The 23401-nt window shown below is 38.0% G+C and overlaps 1 protein-coding gene across 1 annotated transcript in view; it reads right to left on the bottom strand.

The window, feature by feature from the left end:
- The window catches only part of LOC139693674 (fl(2)d-associated complex component), a 211985-nt gene that overhangs the window by 47545 nt on the left and 141039 nt on the right, over positions 1–23401 (bottom strand). The window lies entirely within an intron of this gene.

Raw genomic sequence — 23401 nt, forward strand, 5'->3', positions numbered from 1 at the left:
GCACCTCAAGTAGGGATCGAGATATCTCTGAAAAATGTTCAATTCGCCAGGATTTGAACCCGGGCCCTCAGGGTGGGAAGCCAGTACGTTAGCCCCCGCACCATCTCGATCCCTTCTCTCAAATCAGCCGAACATTTTCGTGCCTCTCCTTAATTACTTTTTGTGAATTCAAAATATGGATTCCACATTTTTAAAATGGAAAACAAGGCTATTGTAAAATAAATGTACCTTCAGTATTTTCGCAGCATGAAAATAAAATGCGGAAAAGACTGCGCGAGAGCAATGAAATACATATTTTCCTGATGCATTTGAACAAGGTACCATTCGGCAACCAACAATTACACCCGGCTCTCACAAAGTCTCAAGTCTGTTTAGAGGGACAAGAAATACATATGATGCCATGAGTTGCAACTGTGTTTACTTGATTACTTTACGGCGTCTTAAGATGAGTCGTAGGTACTCCCGGAAAGATTGGGACGGCTCGAAAAGGTCACGTCCGCTCAGCGAAGGTGTGGGAGCGAATTAAGAATAGGTACCTCATGCATAAATACAAGAAGAGATTGCGCTCGTTCAGTTACACCTGCTGCTGTAGGTGTGGATTAATAGAGCGAGGAGGTTGATATGATAGAAGCGCGGCGAAGCACAGGCCTAGCGGGATGATAGAAAGATTTCGATGTCCTCATTTGAATAATTTATTCTCTAGGCTCACTCGGATATCGAGCCATTCCATTTGCTTTGGATCGAATTTATACTTCAGCCATGGCCTTAGCCTCTTAAGTAACTGCTTGCATTGCCATCAAGTTACTTCCCTCCCGTTTGCTTTGAGTATGTGTGTATATTTAGGTATATACTTGATTTCTATATGTATATATACTACCTTGATCAAAAATTTCCCGGAATTTATTCAGAAAATTAAAAATACAAGTTTATTCATCTAAATCTATATTGTCCCCTTCAAAGTAATCCCCATCGACTGCAACACACTTATGCCAGCGCTTGATCCAATCCTCGAAACATTTTTTATATTCGGTTTTCGGTATGTCCATCAGTGCTTCCTGCGATTTTTCCATTACTTCCTCTCGGTTGCTAAAACGCGTTCCCCGTAATGGTTTTTTAACTCGATTGAACAGAAAGAAGTCACAGGGAGCCAAATCAGGTGAATTCGGTGGCTGTTGGATGGTATTTGTTGCATTTTTCGTCAAAAAATTACGAATAATGATAGCACTGTGCGACGGTGCGTTATCATGGTGCAAAATCCACGAGTTTTCTGCCCACATTTCTGGTCTCTTTCGGCGAATTGCTTCACGCAAACGTCTCATAACGCCCAAATAATACTCTTTGTTTACTGTCTGGCCTTCTGGCAAAAATTCATGATGCACTACACCGTTGTAATCCATGAAAACCGTCAGCATTGCCTTCTTTTTTGACTGAAAACGACGTGGTTTTTTTGGTCTCGGCTCATTTGGTGAACGCCATTCACTTGCCTGATGTCTGGATTGCGTGTCGTACTCACAAACCCACGTCTCGTCTCCAGTAATGATCCTTTTGATGAATGTGGGATCGGATTCAGCCTCGCAAATCATGTCTTTTGCGACGTCAACACGGTCTCTTTTTTGCATGAAATTGAGGTCTTTTGGCATGCTACACGACGGAAACCCAAATCATTAACCACAATGTCTTGGGCGGATCCATAGGCAATGTTCAAGTCCTCCGCTATTTCTCTGATGGTTAATTTGCGGTTATTGACCAACATTTCTTTTACTTTATCAATTTTTTCACCGACTTTCGATGTCGATGGTCTGCCACTGCGTTCATCATCTTCGATTGACTCACGACCACTTCTGAACCGCTCGTGCCACTGGTAAACGACCGTTTTTTTTAGAGAATCGTTGCCGAAACACTTTTCCAACATTTCCAACGTCCGTGCGCCACTAAATCCGTTTTTTACGCAAAATTTAATACAAGTTCGTTGTTGCAAATTTAAATCCATTTCTGAAATTGTAAAAAATCGCCAACACACACAGGGATAGATGTACTCTTGGCTACGTAACTTTTGCAAATGTCAAGTTATGACACTAAGATTTAAAGGGAATATCAACAACAGATGTACCAATTTAACAAAAAAAACAGAACTCAAATCGGAACGATGGGAGCGCCACACGGTGGTTATTCCGGGAACTTTTTGATCAAGGTAGTATGCATATATGGATGTATATATACATTTTTTTTCGATGTACAAATCTGTGCATCGTGTATAGTATATGTCTGTCTGTCTATGTGTATTTATATGCATGCATGTAATTATAATTTTATGGGTCATATGTATAAAACAAGGGGTTAAATGGAAGAAGGGACCATTTGGTGTCAATTTCGCCCAAATACTGACCTTTATCAATCTATCTATTAATTTGAGTGATTTTTCGGGTACCATATCTTCCTGGGAATCCATAATCGGTCCAAGGAAAGGAACTAGCCCCCCTAAGTGAACTCTACCATCACCTACCAAACCGACCTTCGGGTTGATTCCTTTGCTTATGGTTAAATATGTTGATGTATCATATATATATATATATATATATATATATATATATATATATATATATATATATATATGTGTGTGTGTGTGTGTGTGTGTGTGTGTGTGTGTGTGTGTGTGTGTTTCAAGTGCATATGTGTCCCAACTCTTACATTCCCTTGTACGTGATGATACCGTGTCACGGAAAGTATAGTTTGAAATATGAAATTCTGTGAAAAAGGTTGTTTTTCTTTCTTTTAGAATAGATATGCGTACAAAACTTCTACGAAGTGAAGTTTGATTCCATGAAGTTTATATTTTCTGTAATTAATTAAATTACTTCAATTCTACAAGAATATTATTTATTCCACCCACGTATAACCTACATTTTTTACCGTATATATGCAAATATTATGGTTCATTTAATCTTCATCAACAGACTTGTACATCAAAGATTGTTCTTAGAATGCGGAATGCGAATGTGATTTGTTATTTTCTGTGTAGCATTTAATCATAATAAAAATTCAACGATATTTCCAAGCTAATAATACTTAATGCCTTACAGTTTTTATGTTACAGCAATGAGGCCATTCACTACTTATCCAATCAGCCGCGACACACGGTTCATGTCGGTCGTACTTGTGTATTACGTAGTAAATGAGTTGAATTGTGGAGATAAAATTATCTTCATTTTCTCATCTGTAAGAAAACCTGGGAGAATTATTTCTTAGAAACCCGTGGGGATCATTAACAAGAAATTGCAGTTCTTCCAGTAAGGAGCAAAGTTTGGAATAAGTTCCTTTAAATTTGGTGGTTTTTTTGTCTATATTCGGGAATTATCCAATGTTTAGGCATACTCTTATAATTGGTTATTATTCTTGGCTTATTAACACCTCGTCTTTGATTTTCTTTCACGCATTTCGGAAGAGAAACCCCCGCGTAGTGTTTGCGAATTTTATCTAATTTTGGTGGGCATGATGGAAGTCACGTTGAGGGAAGCAACATGTCGCGAATCCGCTACGTATGTATCGCCAAAGCAGATGATGTGCCATTTGTCGATCGCACCACGTATTCGCGTCTCGTCGGAGTCGTGTGACCTCAGGTGTCTTTGCAATTCTGTCGACGTCCAATGCTCGCGAATGCCACGCACTCCATTCACTTATTTCTCGTGGAAGACAGTGCAGATGATATTTCTCGGAGCAGTGAATCCCGTTGCTGTTTATAATGGGATGCTGTAATGTCGCATTGATTCCCTAAAATCTCCATATAGTCTTGGACCAAATTACCAAAATGGCACATAATACGTAATAACTTCATCAAATATTCGAAAATGATTGATATGTATGTATTGAACAAGATTTTTTTAACTTAATTATTTTAGTGCCGCGGATAATAATTTTGTCAAATATATGCAAATATTATGGTTCATTTAATCTTCATCAACAGAGTTGTACATCAAAGATGTCGAATATTTCGGGGATTCATTTCAGTTTTGCAGATTAGAATGAAGTGTACCGACAAAGAGATATAGTTTATTCATTTTTTCCATTTCTCATTGCAAAAGATGGCGTATACTCAAATATTTTCTTTCGGGATTCCATATTTCAAATTTTCGTTTTTAATACTTCATTTATCACTAGTTTTTGTGCCTTTTATTGCTTCATATCGAATCTATTGCCATATCCATGTCCATTAGGACTTTGTAAATCGTAAAAATAGTCATGAATATACCTTCGGTAATTCGATTTTGTGGTTGTGGGTGATTCAGGCCATTTCGAAATGTGCTGCGGATGGAAACGCTCTCAGTCAGTTTCCAAGCTGAGGGGCGCATTTAGCGAAACGGTTGCTCACTTTCTGCTGCAAAACATAACACTTTCTATTCTTGCTTACGGTCCATGGGTTTCGAATTATATTCATATTGAACTTTCCCTTTATTTATTTGATGCGCCAGGCGGATGGAAGAGGTGACCTGCGACGTCAACGCAGGGATAGGAGGGAACGAGATGACTTTAATGCTTTGCTCGGCCTTGGCCCGATCGCTGACCGCTGTCTCAGCCTCGTTCCTGGCTATTACGAGGCTGACCCACAGTGAAACGATAGTAACGGGTCAGATATACGTTGAAATCTAACCAAGAAGGCCTTCGAAATCTGGATCTTGTCCAGGGTTCCGGATCAATCCAGTTGTTCGTTGGCGTCACATTAAAATATTCAAACAAAAACCTAATAGCAACCTTCAACAGGATATTGTCATATTTGGAATATTTGTACCTACTCAACATAATTGAAATAATCTGATTCAGTGTGTTTTTGAAGTAAATAATTCATGACCTTGGCATTCAGCTGAATATCGCGCTGTTTTCTTCTAGCCGGTTTCCACACCGATAGAAAAATTTATCTTTGATAAAGCGAACTGCATTGCCCCTAGTTTATGTATTTTATTGTAATTACGATTGCTCTAAAGGAATATTATTTAGTTTGAAATTCTTTCAAATCCACATTTCATAACCATGTTTACAATAATTCTGAAATTAAAATAGTCTGATTAATTCTGATTACACATTTTCAATATTATTTGAGTGAATAGAAGAGGTTTTGCACCACATGGGATCAATCTACTGATATCGGATCACAACGCATTGCGATTTAAATACAGAACGAAATTTTATCAGGTTATCACCCCCAAAATTCATAAATTCTATTGCATCGCGTTTTCATTGAGAGAAAGTTCGGAATTTAATTGAACTTAACTTGTTTAAAAGGTATATATCTTTAAGAATTAAGCTCGGCACGATTTCATCTGAGAAATATACCTAATTTTTCATATGACCTCGGTTTCATTACGCTATAAAATCATCAGATGTGAAACTAAGATTACTTTGTTATATGACGCTGGGCGTGAGAATAATCACAAAGAAATGGTAAAGCATTTGTTTCATATTTTTATCGATATTTTTTAACCAGCAATTCAAGTGCCTTAAATATCATTAAAAAATGGAGCCCAGCATTTCAGGTAAATAGGTGATGCCTTCAACCTAATACAATGTTCTTTTTTATTTCATAACAAATAGAGTTCCTTTTCGAACTCAAAAGCATTACTTTTCTACGTCGTGACACAAAATTTGTTGAATTTCACGTGTTTGTCTCCTTTTCTCGTTGTAGTGGTGCGTTTTATAGGCCCATCACGTTCGAAGAATAATGCAAAAGCGTGTGAAACATAAAGCCAACCCTTTCTTTTGTTCCGTTTTATTTCGGCCTCCAGTGGAACTAAAGCACGAAGAAGCGCAAGAATAAAACATAAAACTCCATGAGGCGAGGAAGATGAAGGAGGACGGCATGGAGAGCAAGGCTCCCGAAACATGTTCATTAGATTGGACGCTTGCTCAGAGCACAATCGTCACATTATTCACGCCTTTCTCGCCCTCTCGCCACGTCCCATTCCGCGTTCATTATGGATGTTGATAGGTCCAAATTTTCCTCACGTTCGGCCTTAAGCTGCTCTGTCCTCGAAGAAAAACTCGTACTGTGTAGCGATAATGGGCGAAGTATTCAAATGGGTTTCCACTTCACAGTTCTCCAAGGAGAATATTGGGTCGTGACATGCAACCCACCCCTGACAGTTCTGTTATTATTACTCTAATCGTACCGAGAAGGCTGTTGTGGAGTCAAGACCTGGAAGATGGAGTGGAGAGAATTGAGGAGGTAACATGCTAAAAGAAAAATGAATGAGTTAGGAGTAAGTAATGTGAACGGGAGATTAGGTTTAGTCCATCGTACCCACCGCTGCAGATGTGTGGATGAGATGACTGGTGATTGATCATAACAGTCTCGCTTTGAATAGGGGAAAAGTGAAGCTTCATGCTATTCGAAAACACAATCTGAATATCTTGTAAGAGGTATGATATTTCAGTTATAAAATTTTACCAAGCTCTCTGTACCATCAGTATTGAGCGCAATGACGTTTCAGATTATAATATAAAAATAACCAACATTTCCTTCCGTGAGAAGGATTCCTCTCTTTCATCATATGCACACTCTATGCTGGAAGAATATTTTTCTTTACTTCAAACAGAAATTCTTTTTCAGGTACTCCATTCTATAATCTTTAGCGCAATTAAAGGTAACTTTTACATTCATATCTTAAGAAAAGTCGGAATGTTTGGTGTGCAGTAGCGTGCTGGAGCCAAAGCACACTACTAGTTGAGGGGTGTCCCTCATTCCCGTTGGACTCGCAGCATACTTCTCTACGTTACCTTTATGAATTTGCAAATTAATGGAGATAAAAACACGGGCTTAAAGCAAGTTGTTTTGCATATAGGCGTCGGAAATGAATGCAATGTTTCAAATTTTCTACATTCAGTAACATTCCACAATGGAACTGGGCAAGATAGGGTGCATGGTTTTATTTTAACATCTAAAACTGACGGCAATTGGTATTAATTTCGTGCAAATTGGGATTTTTTCAATAAACAGAACACCTGATTCGATCCTTCAGTTTTTAGGTGTGTATATTGGAAGTCGGATATATTGCGAATATATCTTTTTTGTAAAATATTCGACCATAAATACAATGTTTTAAAATAAGCCCATTATTCTTAATGGTAGATTTAAATAAATCTATGCTACTTCCATCCAATAATTCACAGTTTTTGCTATAGGTGTCAGAAAAGTTAAAACTGAGGAATAGAACATTTGAGACACAAATCTCGATTTCATTTCAATTTAGTTAAACCCTTGTTTCGTCCTTTGCTGTTTTCCACCACTTTTCCTACGAGACTAAACCCGATACATCGATCGTTTGAAGCCCGATCGATGGAAGTCACATGCAACCTTTCACATGACGTTCGACGGCTTATTCTCGATCTCAAACGTCTTGAGAACCGACGTCTCAGTCACTCAGTGCGGATTATTGAGCAAGCAATGGTCAATTGCTCTTGGAGATGTATCTTGCCGAGGTGCTGAAAAACATCGGTTGAGTTATGCATTAACTGCACGCATACGTGTAGTCGCATCAATCTGTTTACAAAGAGAGGCGAAGTTGGGTGTGAAACCGTAAAGCCACAAAGGGAATAATGGCACGGGTGAGCGGCTGACGGGATGGATTCCCACGCCGTCACAGGCTGAGTGGGCGGACAATGAAAAGGGCGTACAACTGGCCCTATTAATTAGGGAAGTTGGGAAATAGGTGGCGAACAATGAGCCTTTATATTGGAGCTGGTTTTAAAGGTAATAGGGAACGAGAGTAGATGGAGAATGGAAGGTGGGTGGATGGTTGAATGGGTGGAATCTGTGGTGGTCGAATTCGAAAGTAATTTTAAAACATTTTTTCAATGGCTCAGCTTTTCCTTCATCAAATGGATTTCCCCATTCTCCATAATTTTATCGAGGTGTTCCAAGTGTTTAACTAAAATCATCCATGTTCACAAGTGTATCCCTAAATTTATTCACGCTATCCTTAAAAAAATATTTCCATGCTTCTATTATATCTGCTGGTAGAAATTAGGCAAAAAGAACCCCAAACTTCAAAAATAACCGTGGGAATTTTGTGTTGTTGGGATGGCTAGTATGCATCCGAAGTTTTACATTGCCTGTAGTTAAAATACTCTCGAAACAATAACCTTTTAATACGTTCGCCATTATAGTAAACTGCATTAATAAATAATGCTCCTCTGTCTTTAGATAATAGAAGCCCAAAGGCATATTAGTGTTCGGCAAGATTAGACAGTCGCCGAATTTGGCGATTGAAGTCAAAATATGCATAGATAATAGAAGAAATAGCAAACTTATGTTGAGTTGAACCGTTAATATATTCCTGAGTAAGTGAAATTCATTACAAAGTAATCATAAATTTTCATGGGAAATGGAAACTAAACGTTTAGCAAACTTTTGAGTCACTTTAATCGGTGCAATAAATTGAACATAATAAATATGCTGTAATATGTAGCTCTCTAAAGTTTTATTCTGTAATTAACCATGAGAAAACCTGCCACATGGCTGAACGACCGATGATGGTGATGATTATAGTGAAAAGTTAGAAGAGCCAATATTTATCATTGATCCTCATGGGGATATACTCACTCATTCACATGGAAATATTTATAAGGAAAAGGGATAGGAATACATATAAAAGACGAACCCAAGAGAGGTTGGGAAGGCGGAATCGAGTAGATCACCAGTGCAAAAATATTTCCTTGACCGGGATTTAAACCGCAGATGATGATAACTTAAAAGTAATATTGATAACTGAATAAGAATTACTTTTGGAATTCTATGAAGATGCACTAAATTCAAACCTAGCTTGAGAAACTGTTACCGTAAAATACGTGAAATTCATTCGAAATAATTATTTGCGATATTGATTGTGATAGACTCTTTGTTAAAATATCATCTCATAAAAATGTAAAAAAATAATATTTTGAAATTTTTCAATGAGATATTAGTGATTTCTTTCATTTTACGCTTAAAATTTAATGACTAGTTCCAGTAGACGTTTACTTGAATACAGCCCAGTCACGACTTGTTTTTCGGGGCAGAAAGCCTATTGAAAGTCTCTTTAATTTACATATTTCCTATCTAGGAAAATAATTTATAATTGACCGCACCCACTGACACATTTACTTTTTGGGGCGGTGCTATAGAAACTTCTTAAAAGAGATTCTCAATTACGTAAAGTAGCCCAAGGATGTATACCGGATTGATTCCGTAGAAGAGTTAATTGCCAATTTTAGCTGTTATATATAGTGCTTCCTTTATTTCAGCTCAGGAACGTGTGAATAGAGTTAACTCACCATTTTTATAGTAGCCAATGTAAACATTGCTCACGCTGTTAGAAATGTAAAATTTTCGGGTAGTGTACTTTTCCGACCCATTAACGTGTTCTTATACGAACGCTTGATATCGCGACAAATTTAATGGAATTATTAAAATAAATTGTTAATTTCAGTTACGCGTTACTACGAAATTTTGTTGGTCTTTGCAGGGATATGCTCTGACTGCGCTATTCCGATTTATAACGGAAAATAAGGAATGAGAATGCGCTCCAATTTCTATAGAATATAATTCAAGGACTCTCCACATCGAGAATTATCGTATTGGGTTTTTAGTAGCCGGCTCCATTAATTAGGACAATTGTGAATAATTTCATCTATACGACGTTCGGTTCAAGTCCTAATTAATTAATGCCATCTTTGCTGAATTGGTGGTGACGCTTAAAGGCGATAGAGGATGTTTGAGGCTTCTTCAGGGCACCGAAAGAACAGATGCAGAGTAGATGCCGTGAGAATGGTGGCTTTTTGGAGGAGGAAATTGAGGAATGGAACGTGCGATGGAAATCCCTCCGGGGTATGGGTCACTGACGCCTTTTAACGGCACCAGATAACTACGAGCCGGAGACTTCAACGCCTGTCGACTCTATCGATCGATGCGCTCCCCTGGCTGTCTTCTTCCGTTCATGTTCCTTGAAACGGGTGACCTCATGAACTGACCCAATCAGAAAAATAGAAAATAAACTAGTGGCGAAGGATATTTCTTTTTTCTCGTTGCATTCGCTTAAGAAATAATAATAAATTATTTGAATCCTATTGGTAATTGATGATAAAATGGATTGCGACTTGAGTCTACTGCTTTTGGAAGCAGATGTCTGACTTTGAATAGCTATACAAAACACAACTTGAGTGAAACTAGACCATATGGAACTCTCGGAGGATGAGTGACTGGGACAAACAGCAATTTTTGACCTCAAGATCATTTATCAATAACAAAGCCGTCATGGGGTCGTTGAAATTTAATAAAATAATCATTCGGATGGGCGATAGCCAATCATCGGGAAGTTTCATTAAGACGAAATAACCAGCATACATTTATTTTGAAAAATATTATCTTTCATTTAAAATTTTGGGGTGAAGAATAGTGGGAACTATCAACGTATGCTACCTCAAAGTCTCTTGATTTTACATTTCTCTTTACAGAGCTCTTCTTGTAAGAACGTTTTATAAAAGTACATTATATTATGGGCTAATGTATACCTTAGCTGAGAAATCAAATTTTATTCCTTATATATTGGTAATTGTTTTAAGAATCAAAATTTGTAGGTGCAAATAGTTTTTATATTATTAATTTAGGCTGCTTTAGTTAAATACAAATTATGCCTTAAATGCTTAAAATTCTATATTGAATGTGAACCAACTTACATGACCGTATAGATTTTTCTAATAGTAAAGGGCTTTCATCATTACTTATTTCTTTTAGTTCTAGGCGGGGCTTATTAGCGTGGTCGGACTTCGACCATAAACGATCCTTTGAAATCTTCGCGTAACCAATGCACGACTAATAATGATAAATTACTAGTAATTTACTAAATACTTAGCATATGGTGGACTTATTGGGACGCTTTACTTTGGCATGGCGCCCGAAAGACTGAAATTAGCAATGGCTCTTAGGTCTATACGTTGGCGTTTAAGAGGTGAAAACAGTTCAGTGACCGATATTTGTGTTCACGGATGAGGTTTAACGACAACTTTAATCATTGATTTTGTTTTTAAGGCGTATCTATTGGAAATTCGGTCACTTGTTGTATTATTACAATAATTATTTTTTGTGACATAGAAGTAATTTCTTCTGAAGGCGTCATGTGTTTATAGAGAGTGGACAGGCTGTCCTCCAAACACGTCCGTGTAAGTAGCCTCCTCTTTCTTTCTCAAAACCTGCCGACACCAAACCTTCGTTCGGCTCCGCCTTATAACGGCCCCCTCAAAGAAAATTCCATGTGAAATTACAGCATATTTTTTTTCGAAGTTGTGTGTCACCTGGTCGCTCGTTTAGATACCGTGCCACCTACTCTGTAGAAGTCCACCGCCATTTACTCTCGGCGGAAATGGTTTTTTTGTGAAAATAATCTTGATTAATTTATTTTGCTAATGCTCATGTGATAAGGTTTCATGGAAACTCTAGGGGTTGCAAGGCAATACAAGTCTTTGGTGTATGTGAGAACATAAAACTCTATTCTAACCGTAGCATTAAATTAAACAAAATTTAATATTACATCAATTAACGTAGGAAAGAGGTAAAGTGATCAAATTTTGTTTATAAAACATTTACTTGCTTTCTTTTTAAAATAGACTGAAAAGAGAAATATACATTTAAGAATAACATTTTCCAAGATAATTACCTTAGTTAATGACCACTTTTTTGTTCTCTCATGTCGTTTTTTGAACGCTGACTCTTCAGATGCAAACCAAATGCTTTATGACTGTTTTTCACCCTACATTGCATCTTCATTTTTCACTTTACCGCACAAAATGCTGTGTTCCTATCTTAAAAAAAATATCTATAGAGCAATAAAACGAGATTATTTGAATAAAAAGTTGAGAGAATATGATAAGTACTTTACAGAATACTTTTGAGGTAATGAAACTTCTTCGGTAACTCAAAAGGAAAAGCCTAAGGTCGCATCAGTAAAATTTTCTTCTGAGTCTGGCAAAAATATGCTTTATTTCCTCCTCTTTTACCTTTCGAAGTAAAAAATATTTACCAAATGTTTTAATACTTTTAGAAAAAAGAATGAGGCAGAGCACTGGGGCATGTGTTTATTAGTCTGTGCTATGGTTCTCATACGACATAAATCATTATTTATATCCGACGACCGCGGTGCATTAGCCAGCAATGTTGGTGATGATTAATTAAATTCTAACTTCTTTGTCTTTTTAAAATACTCATAACCCTAATGCAACACTATTTACACTCACAGAACCTAAAACATTGGCATCAGCAACACCTCGGCCGTAATTCACTAGACCGTCATTTATCTTCTTCTAATTTTCGAAAGAGAAAATGAGCAACAGGAGATGATTATCTCACGAATCTTTTATGAGTAGAAGAGTCATGGCTAGGCGAAGCAAGATTTCGAGGCGGGTTGATGAAGTCTGAGAAGGAGAAATAAGGTGACCAATAATGCGAGTCCATCAGAAAGAAAAACAAGAAAGAAATGTTTCCATGGATGCTGGGCGCGGGGAGTGGGGGTCGGAGATTTTCCGTTATGCGTCCTCCTTGGTAGGTGCTCTCCACTCTTTTTTCTTCTACCAGGAGTTTTTAAGAAGGCACGTGACCTAGAGTGATTCGCTCCACTCATCTCAACCTTTTCACCGTCCCTTCTCCTTAGTCCCTATCCCAACTCTCATCCCGCCCTCCTTCTCACCATCCTCCGTCACTGATTGCACTTCACCTGTTCAAAGTCTTCATCCATTCTCACAGTCTCTTTAAATGTACGTATTTTATGCCGCCCCTATCGGTCCCTGTACACATAAACACGGTATTCTCAATTTATTCCGTTTCCAAAGAATCATTGATTTTATTATTTCCTTGCGTGCGTGCGTGGTCTTTTATTCTTTGTGCATTTTCTCTTCTAATTTTTTGTCCATTTTCGACTTTTCTGCAACGATAGCTAATAAAAATTTGCCTTCTCGTAGATGGAAGTAAATTAAAATCAATTATTCATGAATTGTACGCAATCAATCAATTTATTTGTGTCTGGTTCTTTAAGATAGTACAGCACGCGCAAATAGATTTTTTGTCTTAATTAATTCGTTCACTCCAGATGACTTTACTACGAACAATGCGATAACAGAGGACTCCCTCCAGCCCCATACTCATCTTTTCCTATTCTTTCTCCTCCGTTTGGAATTGTGCTTCCTTCCTCATATCCCTGTGATGCGATGTTTTATTTTTATATTTTTTTCGCTCGCGGGCCCGAAAATGGAAGTCTTAATTTCTTCTTGACCCAAAATGAAATCATCAAAAAAACCTTAGTGGGGTCTCGTTTTGTGATCATCCCTTTTCTTTTTGGCTGATTGCCTGCAAATTGCATGCGTCACGTTCGAAACGGCCGTGCCGCAACAAGAGGAATGATCGTCGGCTGCATCAATAAATTTAAAGAGTTATTCATTATTACACTGACTTCGATTTGTTCAATGATTAAACTTTCTTACGAAACCTAGGAAACGCAGTGCAAGGTCAAAAAGAGGTATTAGGATCTCTGAAACATCAAATAATTAGTTCGTGCTACTATCTGTAAATATATGGAAATGCGAAAAGCATTGCCTGGAGCAAGTTTTCTCTAAGAGATTAAACTGTTCGATACATTTATTGCTAAAATGTAATCATAGTAAATCTTCTATGGTTTTCCTAGACATATTTGCAGCGTATACCTTCTGAGATTAACTTTGATGATTAATCTCTTAAACGTTATAATGTAGATGTTAATCTGGTCCACTAACCACACATACTTATTGTACAGGAGATCTTTAAAACATTTAGATAATCTCATGTGACGTGTTTTCACGAGAGGTTGATTGCAAGTACTGTGCATGGGGAAGGGGGATCATGTCCGTTATAAATGGAGTGCTTCTCCTTTTATGATGACAGCATCACCTGTTACTTTAGGTCTTAGAGGCAGACATTTGGCGAGTCGCTCCAGCGCCTTGCATTCTGTCATCTGCAGACCTCATTTCCTGTGCATCGGAGTGTCAGACCGACTGCCAGAGGAAAGGAATGCCGCTTTTTCTTACATCGAGATATTAGCTAATGTGGGATAATGAATAGCAGCGTGACACAACGTGATATTTATGAAGTGAATAGTGGAAGTGTTTTTGGTGATGGCTTTCGTAGTAATCATATGCTCATTATTAAAAAATGTTAACTTATCAATTGTAAATATCGATCATTGTAAAAATAGTCGTATTTTCTCTTTGGAGATTGTACCAATGGAGGAATATTTTACGGAGAGACCACTTATTGTTTTACACAACTCCAACGAGTTCAAAAACGCTATTTTACAGCTATGTCTAAGAGATAGATTTTCTCAATAGATAAACATTCAAAGGGCAAATATCCATCCAAGGGAGTTAGAGAATTGAAATAGTGGTCGAAATGTTACATTTAAATATTTTTAGAAATATGAATTGATTCCTTCCTTTCAAGACTAAATATAACTTGGAATATGGGTGGAATTGAATCTTGTAAATACGTATGGCACTGATTGAATGAGACCTGACTTTTGTAATTTATTTGTAACAGTGCTTGAAATCAAGGCAAGTAATTATTATTCGATGCTCATAGTTCATCTTATCATTAGATCAGAATGAGTATCGAGAGGAATAGTCTGTACCAGCTTTTAACTATTTACTAATTACTCACGTCGGACAAAGAAAACGTTTGTTGTGTCTCATATTCCAATTTCCCCGACACTTACCTGCAATGAAAAGAAGGATACAATTAGAAAACATACATATTAGTGCACAGATCGTGAGAATCATATAACGGGACTCTTATTATAAGTTGTGGCTGATAAAGTTGATAATATACCTTTTTAAAATTGTATTCGGAAGCTTCCGTAATAGGTTAGAACAAATTCCTCCTAGGAGATATGGCCGATAAGCCTTCCAAAAACACTAATTTCTTTGAATTATTCTCCATTTTGTTCTCTATTTCCGATTGAAATATGAATATCAATCAATGCTTTTCAATCTTTTCATAAAAAGTTTAGACTTGAGAAAATATGCCATATGATCTTATTGTGGCTTTAACTTGCTTCATGGCATATTGCCAAGTGTCCTTGGCTTTATGCGCGCAAGGAAGTTGTGAGGAGAATTAAATATTAAAATAAAATGTTTCATTTCTCTGAAAATTGCAGATATATTCTTATGAGCATTTAACTTATATAACAGTAGTTATACCGATTCCTAACGGTAATTAAAATAATACTGTTGCCTCTCCTGGCGTGATTCGAAGATGCGACATCGTCGTCTCACATAATGATAAGTGATGATTATTGACGCTTAATATGGTTATAATTGGAGTTCATTATGGAAATGCATTTAATTCGTTTAAAAATTTCTCGATAACTGTGTAATGATGCGTGACGGAAATTGAGGCTGACTCACGCAATCCTAATTCTTTGATCCCGCAAATATATCACTCCGTGCGATTCCATGGCAATTAATTTTCGAGATTTTGATTTTTTTAGACTTATTTTACTTGGTGAGGTGGTGGCAGAACGGTTCCCAGCAAATACAAAATAATTTATGTTCGGGTTTAACTTTGGAACTCATAGATAGTGTGTTATATTAATATGCTACTGTTAATAACAACTATTAAATGTGATTTTTCTATTTGTGCTACCTCTATAATTATGATCAGTCAAGTAGCAGTTGTAATGGATGTAAAAGAATAACATATAGCCTCGTTTTTCCAGAGAAATTCGATGAATGAAATACGTAATTTATAGAAAATAATTTTAAAGCCATCGATATCCTCGGAATTCCCCTGATTAACGACTGTTTCTCGATAGAGTTCAAATATTTTAGAAGAAATCTTGATATTTTCTATTCAGGTAGCGGCTCGTTAAGTGGCATTATTAACTATGTTTTGTAACCACATATTTCAATATTTGATTCTTCTAGTGATGAACGCATCATACATAATGTAGGTGGTTTTTGTATTGCAGACTCTTTTTCATGCGGTTAACGAATGCTGTAGCAAACTAAAGAATCTAGCGCGGTTTTTTTACTCGTGTTACATCGTTTAGTTCAATGTACAAACCATTTTAAAATTACTCCAGGTGGTCTATATGAAAACATTTCCAGCTCAATTTACAAGGAATGTGGATTTGATGCACATAATTTGAATATGTGAAACCATTTGAGGCGTTAATTGGTGGGATGTTCCCATTTTTACGGACAAATGAAAACATTTGTGATTCCACGAATTCAATTTTATTCTCCACTTCCACGACCCTAATTTCACCACTATGTGGCTTGGAAGTGGAAAATAAAAATTAATTTGTGGAACTGTTGGGATTTGAAGAGAAAGCAGTTCTTAAATGCCGTGTAATGGATAACGACTTTACCCTTTCCTCTTCATGCTAATCTTTGAAAGAAGAACTGTACACCTCGCTAAGTTCTGGAAAAGAACACTTTTATGAAATCAATCATTCTTAGATTCTTGGGAAATATTTGAATTGTGGCTTAAATGGAGAATTTTTATTTTTGTGGGCCTCATTACTGGTGCGTAAAACTCTCGGTGGCATACATCCATTTCAAGGCAACGATTGAAACGTTTAATACTTTCAAATAGGGAGGCAAATTAAAACTGTATATTTCTCATTTCGTTCCCTTGAGGATGTCTCGTCGTCCCGCTGACTCTCACATGCACGGCGCCGTCCACCTTGGTACTCCCTTCACGCAGCAGCGAAGCATACGCACACTCATCCGCCCCCCACACTGCCAATTGTCTACGCTAACACACGCGCACTTCCTATTCCGTACGCCGTTGTCCCCCTCTCACATCCCACAAAAGCCATCGGCGCACCGGTGCGACTTACGGCATCTGAGGGCACTTGCAACGCGAGACGGAGGGCGGGGACGGTGTAGTTGGGTTTGGTTGGTGGGAAGGAGTCATGAGGAGTGTCGGTAGAAATGGCCGCTTTCAAGGCTGCGCCGCCGGCCAGGGTCGTCGGGCTGGCTCCCTCTCTATCTCTCTCTCTTCCTCAACCGCCCTCGCCCCCGTCGTCGCTGGAACAAAACACCGCCGCGCAGCAACCCTCGTCGCACCCCCACCCTCCCCTGCCCTCCTCTTTGTTTCCGATGTAGTGACTCTCCCCGCCGCCTTCTGTACGTCCGTCGAGTTTCACTTCTTCCTAGCAACCTGTGGCATTATTCCGTAACTCCTTTTAAGAATCTGTTTTTGGCTTATCGTTGAAGAAATTCATCGCCTCTAAAGTATCTCTCTTTCCAGCAATGCCATTCCGTAAAAGGAAATAATATTCCTTGCATTCGGCGCTGAAGAAGTTTCAAATGTGAATGTGTTTTTTTTATTTACGTCAAAAAATGGAGCACACTTATTATTTGTGCTAGAACTGTTCAAAAATGTATTGGGGTGTATCAAACCTAAATGTTTTATATTTATGCATATTCTTTTTCACATATATTTTAGCTAAATAGTGCCATTCCCATTTTTTGATTACTTAATAAATGATGATACGGTTTAAAATAATATAAAAGTTTTGAAAATACAATTCATTATTAAGCATTGACTTTATGTATCATCTGAATTGGTTATTTTCTTTCGTCTTCTTTTGTTGCTTTAAGTGCTTACTCGTATACTAAATACATTTGAACTTTATTCTTTGCTTACTTTTTTTCGTACATATATGCATGTTCTTCTTCTTGAATGAATAGGTTGCTTCATTTAATTTTTTAAAGTTCATCGTTTGATAAAATCTGGGAGTTATTTTACTCGTGATGTATTATTTTCCTGATCTAGCCTTAAGGTGATTGGCCATTAGTCGAGGTTCAATTGAAGCTTTTGTCTTACCTCCTCATGCATTAGGCAGTCTAATAGTCGATGGGACATATTGCTAATAGTACTTCCAAATCTGCAGCCCTCGTTTTTTGGCAAATCAATACTCTTAGTATAAAACATAAAGTTTAAGGGTCTGCTTAACATTTTCGTTATAATGAATAACTGATCGTACCACTTTTCCACTTAATACAATTTTTTATTTTACGACCGGGTTGCGATGTATTATATCATCATCAGGTGATTTGCTTCGATCAGTTATTCATTATGTTTGACTTCCCCCATATCACGCCTGAAGCTACTCAAAGTGCTACCTGTGCATGTTTTATCTGGTGTAACACCAGGCTCTTATGTCTGGTAAGAATGTGAAGGTTTTCCCTCTCTTATCGGAATGATTCCATCTTGTTTGATAATTTTCCATAATCTCGTAGATGAGAAATTCCATTTTTCACCATGGCACATGTAAACAGAGCTGCTTTCTGAAGAGTAAGGTTTCTATTATCCTTTTTAGCGCTGATTGTGCTTTTTTCCATTATTGACAATTTGAATGCAATAATACCATTTATGACAGTTGCACTTGGTTGCTTATACTTCTGTAACCAGAAGCTATAATCAACTAAGGACTAACTGTCATAACTGGTATATTAAACATAACTGTCAAAAAAACTTACTAGTCGTTACGAAATATTTCATTTGCGAGGGTTATCCCAGAAGTACCTGACCCAACAAAGAAAACAAAAAAATTCTGGAAAAAATATGGTTATTTTTCAACATAATCTCCTTTCAGCTCTATACGCTTTTCCCAGCGATATTCAATAAGTTCGATACCCTTTTTATAATAAGAATTGTACAGCCAGGATTGTTTGAAAAAGGAATGGATATAGCTCACCCAATAATAATTCCAACTGCGTGTGATTCGCGAAAAGTAGAGGGCTCCTTCGCTATTTACTAAGGGCTACTTTTTCCTATGCCGCCTACGGTTTTTCACGAAAATCGGGTGCCCGAAAAATCGCACAGCGTAGAGTCGTCCCCGGGAATTGAACCTAGGCTCTCGCCAAGTGGCTTTAATGCGTGGAGGGTCCGGTCTTAAAAGTTTTGCTCAATGATCAACGATAATTATGAACTTATACAATGTCCTTATGTCATTGGCTCTAGGTCATGGTCTGCTTAAATTACATTTTTAATAACATTGTTAAATCAGTGAACTTTTCAAGCATGATAAGTAACAAAGTCTGTCACTAAAGATAATTTTCCGGACAAATAATTTCAGGGTGAAATCCAGTTAAATAACACACAGTAAATCAACGTGCAGTGGTGTCGCGTAGTACTTTGATCATATTTTGTAATATGTAGAGATCTCTAAGGACGGGCTGGCGCGACTGCCCTCTAGTGGGGAATTTCTTTAATTAAACGAAGACATGATGAGCCTCGACCTGGGGTCTCACCAACATCCATCCCCTCCCGCTAACCTTTCCACCTACTTATTTCAACCCTCCACCTCACGCACCCTGTTTCCGACCACCAAACCCTCCCCCTTTCCCGCCCGCACCTGTTCCACAGTCTCTCCTACCACTTTCCTCGAGAGATAGGGGTGTTGAGGAGCAACCTTTCTCAACTTTAAGAAAGCAGCGAGATGGGAGCCGCGAGTATTAAACGATTCCATGAGTCGTTCATTTTCATGGCGGAAATGATGGGTAACTTAAGCGAGGCGTTTAATGCGGAGATCCCGCTCGCACCTTTTTTTCAACTCTTGACGACTCTCTGCTGAGAATAATCCGCGTGCGAAACCAATAAAGACGTATAAGAGTTCACGTTGAGTTTTTTGGCAGTAAATTTTTTATTGTATTCAAAACGACTGGAGAGGGAAGTGCTTGAGTGGAAGGCCACGGAGTGCGGGAGTAAGCATGGAGTTCCTAGTTTGATCTGGACCATTTTGATTTTTGTGGCCAGTTCCCCTATATTCCCAGGCCAAAATTTGAGAGGGCATGCTTCGTGCCGGAGGCATTGTATTTATCTCACTCTATGGGCAACCAAATTGAGAGAGAAGGTTTCTCCCGAGAAGAGAGGGTGCGAGGACTGCTTATTGACGTCCTTCAGGATCAAAGCAATATACTCTACAAACTTATTGTAACACATTTACAACGGGATCAAATCTTAACGAAAATCTACGCCTACACAAATGAATTCTAGCCACCTATTCGATGGAACGAGCTTAAATTTACGTGCACCTTGTCTATAAAATTACATTCTACACCGGCTCCTTTCATTGATCTTACTTCTCTCCCGACATTGGATACCTCTCTAAAACTATACATCTTCCTATAAAACTTTTCAATTTTATTCTCTACTATTATTCGAGAGCTCTATCCATTCCTACGGAAATGACATTGCGAAATTGAATATTTATGCATAATTCATTATTTTCAAAGCATTTTGTTCCACAATACCGAGTACGAATTGCAACAAATCACCCTCCAAACTTTTTTCCCACAAGCATTACCTCAAAAGCAAAACCAAACATGTAATGACCGAAAAGAAATATAAATGCAGGAAAGGAAAAGAGAAGAGAATGATAAGTTGCCGTATTTTAAATAAGGCACGTTACATTTAAATTTTTAAAACCACATCAAATTTCAAATAAAAGTCACAGTTAATTTCTTACGTTTACTAAATGATGGTGATCATTTTTAATTGTAGAGTTTACGTTCCGGAAATTCTTGAAAATCTAGAGGCTTAATGACATTTGGGAGCGCATTAAAATTCGGTGTAAATCAATTAATCTTGGAAATGCAGAGTAATACCGAAATTGTTGTAATATATCAAGATTGAGAAGGAGAGATATATCATTTCTTTAATGGCAACACAATTGTGCTCAAAATTAAAATTTGGAATTTTTCATTGGAAATTTAAGTTAAACCCACACGATGTTAAACGGTGTCCTCTAAAAGTTATTTTGTGGACTATTTTGTTCGGATTTAGCTCAAATTCTTTCCCTTGGTATTGCTGGTTAATAAACAAGATATATTTCTGCCCATAATATTTCATTTTCCTTTATTTGTTGCTACCTTTACCGTGAATAGCATTTGGAGTAGTTTATCTGTTTGCCTCTAGATTTAGTAATTACATTTATCAAATTTTCACTCTGCAATGCGATAAGAGATCATGTTTTCATGTATAAATTCATTTTCATGAGCTAAAGAAGAAAATATTTCATTATTCCCAATAGCGGACCAACATTAATGTTCGTGGCTGCGGTGAAAATAATTTAAAAAGCACCTTGCGTGACTTTCTTGTTTTTTTTTTACTTTTATCGGTAATGACAGTTTAATTCCTTATGTATTCCCACACCCATACCCTTCACCCATGAATTCCGAATAAATGAAAGCGCAAATCACACCCATATGTATGGATATAGAGTAGGATTAATAGTGATAATAATATTAATGAATTCATAGTAGCAGTATTTAGGGGAGACGACCGACGGCTGAAGTCATTTGCCGCATAAGGGATAGACAGGAAAGGATGAAGGGTGGAGAGAAACCCGGCGTCGGCGTTAGCCTACTCTTTACGAAAGGCGCCAAAGGGTCCGCCATTTAAAGCCTCATCCGACGGACGACGTACTCACTCGAAGTGCCGTCCACAAAGCACCTCAAGTAGGGATCAAGATATCTCTGAAGAATGTTCAATTCGCCAGGATTTGAATCCGGGCCCTCTGGGTGGGAAGCCAGTACGATAGCACCCACACCATCTCGATCTCCAATGAATTCATTCAGGTTGCAATATCTCTTCCAAGAAACATGAAACATCAATTGGTTTTCATATAGAGTTTATCGTACATCACGAGAGAGAAAATCCAAATATATACTCTCTTGCCAGTAGAATAAATCAATAAGTTATGGATCACTGATGATTTATAGCGAATTCATGCATAGTTCCGCAACTGGTTAAAAAATTTTTTTAACTCAAAATTTTTATTAGCCATTAATAATTCTGGTATCATCGATTTCTTGCATTTGTAAGTAATACTTGCATGAAAATCAACGAGAGAATCAAGTGGAATTCCCAAGCGACACCGCAGCACGAATTCCAAAATCCGATGGAAAGGCATCTTTTTCCCTGAGCGGTCGGAGGAGAATAATCTTTCCCCCTTGCTGCGAAACACGGCAATTTTTCCTTTCCATCTGATCGAATCGCATTCGATGCGTCGGAAGTCATGCGCCTGTGAACACGTAAGCAGCGTTCAACAATCCCCCTCAGGAACTCTCAAACACGAAGGAATTCTACCCACAGGTATCCCGTCCAATCCCGTCTAATCAACTTTCGGTCGGTCGGGGAAAAAGATATTAAATTATTTCCTTCTTGCAGTGGAAAAACCGCAGTCCGCCCGAAGTTTTTCACGCCACCTCTACTGAGGAAATTGCACGGCATGCACCCTCGCATCAGGTAGCGAGGCGTTAAAAAAAAGCAACGGGTCTACTGTGTCCTGCCGTGAGAATGTTTGGGAATGATTTCGGAATTTCGTTTCACCCTCGGATCTGAACTCTTCCTCTTCTTGTTTGCCATCCACGGTGACGGACGCTCAAGACCTTTGAATTTTAAAATCCAGCACGAGGTGTAAATGAACATTTTACCGAAGAAAAGAGGACACTAAAATGCTATTGGCCATAGGAAAAATGGTGAATGCAAAGAGACTATTATCTCATGAATTATATTCTACTTTTTCGAAAGTATTTCGATTACGAGGGAATGGGCATTCTGATTACCTTCCCGTATGGATTTCTGAATAAACTTCTGGAGATGCGTTCACCAGCTAGGTCATCTCTGAAAGAAAAGTAGCTGCTGGTCTGCGGTCGTATATCTACTACGCAAATGTTTGAAAAATATTCCTTACGCAATAAACCGGATTAGCCAGAAAATGCCATTCTGGCGCGCCGAAAAATCAGATGACAGCTAGTCGAAACGGTACCCTTAGTATTTACTCGAAATTTTCGTGGTCTTGCAATTGATAGTTTCATTTCATGTCAAGAATAATCTATAAATTAAAGCGTATTATTATTTATACATGGATGAATCTGAAAAGCACTATAATTTTTCCTCCGTGACATTGGGGACAGACTTTCCGAGTCCTTAGAGGCGGCATTATGGTTGATGTCGTGGTTATTGTCCATGGGAACCCGCCCTGCTCCAGAAAAGTTTAATATAAGAACGAGTGAAATTCGAGATATTTTTTATAAAGATTTTAAAACGTTGCTCATAAGAGTATCCGTAACCACGAAATACAAAATCATCAAGCAAATTGTCACTTATGAGCTCAATTACTCATTTAATGGATTTGTTGCTGCAAAAAAAGAAGTCTAATACTCCCATTTGTCTTCCAAAGAGCCCTGTGAGATCTTGCTCATCGGATGGGGAGGCCGGGGGAGGCGCCCACCTTGGCGTGACCGGCTTGCTTACTTTGCGTGATGGAGAATCAATAGTCGCAAGAAAGCGGTGTGGGGGGGGAGAGGTGACGGAGGAAGAGAGACATAAAAGACAAGT

This window comes from Hetaerina americana, unplaced genomic scaffold (genome assembly GCF_022747635.1).
Source record: "Hetaerina americana unplaced genomic scaffold, ioHetAmer1.1.p SCAF_5, whole genome shotgun sequence".
Classification (NCBI taxonomy): Eukaryota; Metazoa; Arthropoda; class Insecta; order Odonata; family Calopterygidae; genus Hetaerina; species Hetaerina americana.